The sequence below is a fragment of the Elephantulus edwardii genome, unplaced genomic scaffold (assembly GCF_000299155.1).
Source record: "Elephantulus edwardii isolate Elephantulus edwardi_28Jun2011 unplaced genomic scaffold, EleEdw1.0 scaffold00599, whole genome shotgun sequence".
Taxonomy (NCBI): Eukaryota; Metazoa; Chordata; class Mammalia; order Macroscelidea; family Macroscelididae; genus Elephantulus; species Elephantulus edwardii.
This window is the reverse complement of record NW_006400349.1, coordinates 70828-79406: the sequence shown is the minus strand read 5'-3', so window position 1 is coordinate 79406 and position 8579 is coordinate 70828. Positions and strand designations below refer to the sequence as shown.

At 37.9% G+C, this 8579-nt stretch overlaps 2 non-coding genes and 1 pseudogene across 2 annotated transcripts; 2 read left to right on the top strand and 1 right to left on the bottom strand.

Moving 5' to 3' along the window:
- LOC102877669 overlaps positions 1-7599 on the top strand; it is a 9657-nt pseudogene extending 2058 nt beyond the window's left edge.
- TRNAL-UAA lies at positions 3473-3555 on the bottom strand. The gene has a single exon. It is a non-coding gene; the product is annotated as a tRNA-Leu (tRNA).
- On the top strand, positions 6561-6642 carry TRNAL-AAG. Its single transcript has one exon. It is a non-coding gene; the product is annotated as a tRNA-Leu (tRNA).
- Positions 7600-8579: the final 980 nt, after the last annotated feature.

Below are 8579 nucleotides of genomic sequence, written 5' to 3'. Positions count from 1 at the left end.
TATTAAAAAATATAGAAGCAGTAGAGTATCAATCAAATCAATAGCTGATACATTGTATATGTTAATTTTACTGATAAACATCTAGGCATATTGATTGAGAAAAAAGAGACAAAGTATAAATAACCAAAAGGCAGGAATAAAATTAATCATTGATAACAGATGACAATTATTTTTAATTACCCTTTCATCCTTTGATCTTAAAAAAATCCTTCCTAAAATTCTTGAGAGCTTTAAGATTATTACTTGGAATATTCTGTGCAGATAATTATGTCGTGACTATAGAATGTTTCATGTCCTCCTTTACAATACGAACACTTTTCTTTCTTTTTCATTGTCATTATACTGGGTAGGCCTTCTAGCTCAATGTTAAATAGGAGTGCTGAGTAGACCTTCAGTAATGGTAACTTTTCCTGGAGGAGGCAAACATCCACTCTTTCATCATTAGTTTTGACGTTGGCCATAGATTCTTTATCAAGTGGAGAAAATATTTTTCTGTTCCTAATTTACAGAGTTTTAACATAAATGCTGAATTTTGTTGAACTTTTTCTGTATCGTGTTTTCTTTAGTCTGTTAATGTGGTGGATTACACTGATTGCTCCTTGAATGTTTAAATAACGTTATTCTTATCCTTTTCGTATATATGTATTTTTTAAAATCTTGATTCTTTTTGCTGGTTTCATAACGAATACCAGTCTACAGCTTTCTTGAAGGTAGTGTCGCTGCTGAGTCAAAGACTGAGCATTACTGACAATTTGAAACCATCAGCTGCCGTCTCCTCCCGTGAGATTTGTAGGCTTTTCAAAATCCTCTGGAGGGTCAGCTCTAATTCCAACTATCATCGACAAAGAATTAGAAATTAAAATTTAAAACCAGTGCCATTCACAGCAGCACCGAATTCCATTAAATACTTCTATATTAATCTCTTGTTGTTGCTATGTGCCATCGAGTCGTTTGCCACTCATGTACAAGAGCCCTAAACGCCATTCTATCCTGTGCCAACCTAGCCATCTCAAACCCACTTATTCCCACCGCTCCAGTCACAGAATCGATCCATCTCATCGAGGGTCTTCCTCTCCTTTGCCGCCCCTCCATTCTGCCAAACATGATGTCCCTCTCCAAGGACCAGTCCCTCCTTGCAACATGCCCAAAGTATGTCAGACGAAGCTTCAGAATCCTTGACTCCAAGGAGCATTCCGACTTCACCTTCTCCATGACAAACCTGTTTCTTCTCCTAGCAGTCCATGGTATATTCAACACTCTTCTCCAGCACCACAGCTCAAAGGCATCAATTATCTTTCTACCAACCCTATTCACTGTCCAACTTTCTGATGCATAGCATGTAAATGCGAAGACTCTGACCCAGATCAGGCACACCTTAGTCTCCAGCCTGATGTCTGCTCTTCAGTACTCTTGAGAGGTCCCTCACAGCCGACTTTCCCAATGCATTTAGTCTCCTGATTTCCTGACTGCTGTTACCAAGAGTGTTAATTGTGGAGCCAAGCGAACTAAAACTGTTAACTGTCTCAATCTCTTCACCATCCATAGTGATGCTGCCAATTGGCCCAGTGGTGAGAATGTTTGTTTTCTGGATGTTGAGCTTCAATCCATATAGGAGGCTGCAGTCCTTGACCTTCTGCAGAAAGTGCTTCAGGTCCTCAGTTTCAGCAAGCAGGGTTGTGCCATCTGCATAACGCAGGTTGTTGATGACTCTTCCACCAATCCTGATGCCACATTCATCCTCATACAGCCCAGCGTCTCAGATGATCTGTTCTGCGTACAGATTGAAAAGGTATGGAGACAGACTACAACCTTGACAGACCCCCCCTTCTTGATTTTGAACCATGTAGTGTCTCCTTGTTCACAGCTTCAGTTTGCTCGGCTCCACGGTCAACACTCTTGGCACCAGTAGGCAGGAAATAAAAAACACTTATTGCGATGGGAAAGTCTGCTGTTAGGGACCTCTCTAAAGTACTCAAGAACAACGGTGTCTCCCTGGAGACTAAGGTGTGCCTGATACAGGCCATGGTCTTTACAATCACTTGTTATGCATCAGAAAGTTGGACAATGACTAGGGAGGATAGAAGGAAAATTGTTGCCTTTGAGCTGTGGTAATGGAGAAGAGTATTGAATGTACCATTTGTTTCAACAGATTCATCCTGGAGAGGGTTAAACTGGATGGCTCCTTGGAGGCTAGGATTCTGGGGCTTCGTCTGACATACTTTGGACATGTTGTAAGGAGGGACAGGTCCTTGGAGAGGGACATCATGCTTGGGAGGGTGGAGAGACAGCGCAGGAGGGGAAGACCCTCTATGAGGTGGATTGATTCAGTGACCGGGATAATTGGGATTGGTGAGTCAGAGGCAGTGCAATTGGCACAGGATAGAGCAGGGTTTAGGGCTGTTGTACGTAGGGTCACTATGAGTCGCAAACGACTTGACGGCACATAACAACAATAACAACAACAGTGTCTCCTTGCTCTGTTCTGACGACTGCCTTTTGGTCCAAGTATAGGTTTTACGTTAGCACAATCAAATCTTCTGGGATTCCCGTTCTCAGAGTCAGCCACAGCTTGTTGTGATCCTCACAGTCAAAAGCCTTTGCATACTCAATGAAGCACAGATAGACATTCTTCTGGTATTTTTTGCTCTCTGCCAAGATCTATCTAACATTAGCTATAATATCCCTAGTACCACTAATATAGTAAAAAAAAAATAAAATAAAATAAACAAATCACGTTTTTCGTGCGTGCCTAGGCACTGGCGGATTTGAACCACATACCCCTGCCATTGCAGTACAACTTCTTGCCACTAGGCCACCAGAGTCCAAGATTGGAAACTATTTTTAAGATATTTGTTCTGAATACTGAAAGCACTCACAAAACCAATAAAAAAATTCATTACGAATGGAGGTATATATTTATTCAAGAATTGGAAATCTAAATATTATTAACATGCACGTTATTTCCTCAAGCTGATATATGGATTTAATTAAAATCCCAGCAATGTGTGTGTGTTGTGTGTGTGTTGTGTGTGTGTTGTATGTGCAACCTAAAATTTACATGGGAATTAAGAAAGAACCAAATGAGATGGACTTTTCTAAGGAAAAAAAAACCAATCAAGTAGCTCATACTGATTTCAATATTTAACATAAAACCTGACTCTGTGATACTAGCAGAAATGTGGACACATGGGTCAATGTGAGAATGTTAGGTAAAGGATTATTTAAAAAAAAAAAAAACCACACCAAAATCTTATAGTGCAAATGGACCTTGACGTAGATTTAGACAACTACTTCCTTAATATTTGCACACTGAGATACTTCTTAACACTTGAAGATAAAATGAGGAGGAAAAGTTTCATCCTGTGGTATTTTAGGAAGTCTGGAATTATTAAAATTTTGTCCACTTTGCTTTTCACACCTAAATTTTACACCAAGGAATATGTCTTCAGGCATTACCTGTTAAAAGTAGTACTACCGGGAGTGGGGTTCGAACCCACGAGGACACCTGTCCATTGGATCTTAAGTCCAACGCCTTAACCACTCGGCCATCCCGGTGACATGTATACTCTTCTTTGTCAGTTCTTTTGTCGTTAAAATGAATGTGTTCATTGCTAGTCTCTGGAAAAATGTAATTCGTTTTAAATGTGTGAGACCTAAAAGAATGTTTAGGAAAGAAGCACAACATGACTTGGAAAGAAATTAAGAAAAAGTTTCCAACAAGTATTTGGAAAATGAAATGTTTCTAACAAGTATTAGATCATTGAATATTAGAGAAAGACTGAATCAACACTGATTTCAATGTTCTTAGATTAAAATAAGGAAGGTCATGACCAACCAAGAAGAATAGAGCAATACTCAACTTTTTTTACACTTAGCACTTTTTCTCAAAAGAAGACACTTCATTTAGTGAATCTGTAAATAAAAACCAATGGAGAAAGGGGAGTATGGGGAATGGGAGAAATGCAGTCAAATTAAGCACGTCTCAAAACTCCATTTCACCAAAAACACTGCCTAAACTTTTTATTCCTCATTGAAAAGCAGATTGTTCATCAAATCCAAGCTCCCCTCCAAACTTGTTGGGTCTCGTTTACTGAGAGAGGATATCTGTTTGGGGGCACCAGGAAAATCTTTGCTGTTGTTGTCAGGTGCTGTCAAGTTGAGTAAGACTCATATGAACAACAGACCTGAATGCTATTCTTCATCCTGTACCATTCTTACCATTTCTGACACACGTGAGCCCACTGCTGCTGTCATCATGTCACTTCATCTCATTGAATGTCTTCGTCTCCAAAGAATAGCCTCTCTGAGTAACATTTCCAAAGTATGTGAGATGACGCTTCTCCATGCTTGCCTCCAAAGGGCACTCTAGTTTTACTTTTCACTTTCTCCAAGGTCTATCTGTTGTCAGTCCACGGGATATTCAGTACTCTTTTCTAACGTGACAACTCTTTTTCTGTCATTTTTGTTAATTGTTCAGCTCTCAGATGGAAAATTAATATTATCAGTAATCTACAAAAATACAAGATAAAATTAGGTAGTATGCTACCAATATTGCATTGGCAAGCTTAGAAAGCTAGATCTTTCAAGTCTTGCAGGACAGAGGATATGAGAACTCACATGTTCTAGTGGAAGTCCATACTGATATAGCCATTTTGGAGAATAATCTCATACTTTTCTCAAGATTATTCCTATTCAACCGACCAGGTAATCTATTCTGTGATGTGTATTTCCCACTTTTCCAAATCTTACAAAAGTACAGATAATATCATACACAGATTTTAACTGTGTTATTTTTAGTGCAACAGGATCAAATTCAATATTGATTCATCATTACAATGTAGATTGGTGAAGTGTGACAAATGTGTATTATGCAAGTTTTAAACATAGTAGAATAGATGTACACATTACATTTATATTCTTACAAAGAAATTTCTAAAATATTTAACAATTATTTTCATAAATTACAATAAATATATGAAAAATATCAATATATAAAACTTATAAATTTATACTAATTAAATCTATATGCAGGTAGAATAATGGCTTTAGCTACTGGGATGAAAAAATCAATTACCTAGGCTACATATATAATCATTTACCAATCAGATCTTTATATCACCACTTAATCAAAACTATAACACTCAATCATATTGACACTTCTTCATTGCTAGAATCAATGAGCCTTCCTTAGAGAGAAAAACAGAAGGTGTATGAATGGTGGTGCAAACTATCCTGGTCAATATTGTGTGTCAACATGGCCATAATTCTCATTAATACGTAGCTATTCCATGTGTTGCAAATTCTAAACTCTATAATGTTAATAAGGTAGGATAGCAATCAGATCTGTAAAAGTAAGATTAATTATGTCTGATTAAGAGTAGGTCTCCTCAGGTGTGTAACTTGCAAGGAGGGTCAGCTATGAGTTGATTCAAATTGCACAGTAATAATAGTGGTTACTAAATGTGTGAGTATTATTGATATCACATACAAGTATAGTCTTCTTTTAGTCTTTTATAGATTATTTTTAAAAACTAAAACAGTACATCAACAGAGAATTGCCAGAATTTCAAGCTGGATTTAAAGGAGCCATGATATGAGGGATATTATTGATGTCAGATGGATTTTGGCTGAAATAAGACAATGTCAGAGGACGTCTGTTTGTGTTTTGTTAACTATGTAAAGGCTTTTGACTGTGTGGATCACAGAAAACTATAGCTGAGAAGAATGAGACTATGAGAAGAATAAGAATCCCAGACCACTTGATTGTGCTCATTGGAAACTTATACCTAGACCAAACAGCTGCTGTCTAAACAGAACAAGGGAACATTGTATATTTTTAGATCAGGAAAGGTGTTCATCTGGGTTGTATTCATTTTCCATGAACCCTCAATGAGACGGATTGACTCAGTAACTGCGGTAATGGAGTAAGTGTGTCAGAGACAAGAATGGCACAGGATAGAGCAGGGTGCAGGGTTTATCTGCAGAAGACTCGACAGCAGATAATAACAACATTAGGACAAAATTAAACAAGGCAATGTACACTGCTTGACAATCAATAGTAATCATGTTCTCATTAGTTACACAACATTCATTGAATTACTGAAGTATTGGCAACAGGGAGATATGCATTGCCAGTCTCCAAATTACACATGGCCTCCTATGAATTAATTGGGACACAAGAGAAGGCTCAGACTCTACAAATAAGGAACCATCCTAAAGGGAGCTTTACATGAGCATTCCTGTAGGTTACTCCTAGAATAAATTAACATATTCAGTCATGGTCTTTCCTTAAATTAAGGCAAGGTCTTTGGCTTTTCAAACAATAAATAAACATGGAATTTTTATCCTGAATAGTTTTTATAGAATATATATACCTATTTTGAATTTTACATAGAACTCCACACTTAAGAATGGCTTTGGGAGGGGGGAGGGCTGGGCGGGGAGAGAAGTGCAGCGATGAATGAATGGAAATCCAAAATCTCTGTAAATGTTCATCAAAATTGTTTAAAAAAATGGTTTGTGTTCATTCCTTTTTAGATAAGAGACGATCTCACGTAAACGGTAGTGTGGCCGAGCGGTCTAAGGCGCTGGATTAAGGCTCCAGTCTCTGCGGAGGCGTGGGTTCGAATCCCACCGCTGCCATCTGTTTTAGAGAAAGAGTCCCTGAGACACAACCTAGCAGTGCATTTCCGTGCATTTTAATCCACCAGAGATTCCTGGGGTGGGTGGGGGAGGGAATCCCACGTTGTGATTCAGAACGATACACTAGGAAAGAATTTTGTTTCTTCAAAATAAGAATGAAAATCCAGAGCTTTTGTAGAAATGAATACAGCTTGACTGGACTGTGTAATCGGTCATCCTGTCTCTTGTCAGTCAGTATGTCACTATCAAAGAGGAGAAAGGACAATGCTTCCTGTGTATGAAGGTCATAGAACGAGCAGCTTTTCCAAAACGTCTCTGTTAAAACTATGAGGAAGCATTGGAGCAAATAAATGAAAATCTGATTTACTCGCCCCGTTTAATTCTACACAAATGCAAGCAGAGATTCACCAAGGTCACTCAGTATCTAATTCGAATACGAAAACTTACATTAAAGAGATAGAAGAAACTTGTCCCTTTGAGTAAGAAGGTGTAAAGGAGGGGAAAAGGTAGAAAGGAGAGGAAAGGCATTAATAGCTGCCCGGTTCGACAATGCCATTGAAAAGGAATTACTGGAGAGATTGAAACAAGATACGTATGGCTACATCTACAATTTCCCCATGCATGCTTTCGACAACACCCTGAAACAGCAGGAGGCACAGAGTAACTCTTCAGATGCTGAAGAAAAAATGAAGATGATGATGTAAGACAAAGAGAATTTGTGGAAGATGTTGAGATGAAGGAGAGTGACATAGTGACTTTAAGGATATAGATAAACTGGATGCTAGTAGTGATGAAGATCAGGAAGAGAACTCTTCCAGTGAGGAAGAAGAGAAGATCTTCAATGCTAAACACAAAGGCAAAGTGCCTCTGAAAGGACCTTCACTGAGAAAATGAGCCTATGTAGAAATTGAGTATGAACAGGAAACAGAGCCCACAGCCAAAGCCAAAAGCACGTGATTTCTAAACAGGATTGAACATTTTTTTTTTTTCGTTTTCTTTTTTGGTATCTTAAATTCATCTCCAGTTTTTTGCTTTTTCATGCTGTTTTTAACACACTATTTATGCCACTTTTTAGGGGCAAGAAATCTAGAAAGGAAGTGTAAAGAAATGCCTTCAATTGTGAACAGAATATTTTTTTAATAGTATTCTTCACATGTTTTATAGTAATAGCTTGAGCCCAAGAAGCTTAACGGATGAATTCTTAGGTGAGGAAGGGGTTGTAGGTGTAAATATTTCTAAATTTAATCTGTATCCCAATGTTTCCTTAGTGTATGTCATGTCTGTGTCCCACCCTTCTCAATTTAAAATTGTCCCTATTACTATGGAAAATAATGGAAATAAAGAAAAGGACCTAACTAGGAAAAAAAAAAGAGAAAAAGAAAGAAAGAAAAGGTGTCTCAGGAAGGTGTTGGATCAGATAGCCCAGGAAATGTTTCTCTGGATAAGCATCCTTCACTGAATATAACAATAGGGAAATATAATAAAAGGCCATGGTTACGATTTTTTTTTCTTGATGTTGAGAGATGTAATCCATACTGAAGGATTTAAAAAAATGTATTGATCTCTTGCTCTGTTCAGAAAACAACTTCTTGGTCTAGGCATAGGTTTCACATGAGCATAAATAAGTGCTCTAGGACTCCCATTCTTCTTAGTGTTAGCCATAATTTGTTACTATTCACACAATCAAACACCTTTGTATAGTCAATAAAATACAAACAAGTTCTGGTATTCTCTGCTGTCAGCCAGGATCCATCTGACATCAACAATGATATCCCTGGTGCCATCAGCTCTTCTGAATCCAGCTTGAACTTCTGGCAGCACCCTATTTATGTGCTGTTCTAGATATCTTTGAATGATCTTCAGAAATTTATTGCTAGCATATGATATTAGTGATACTGTTCAATAATATCAGCATTCTGTTGGATCACTTCTTGAAA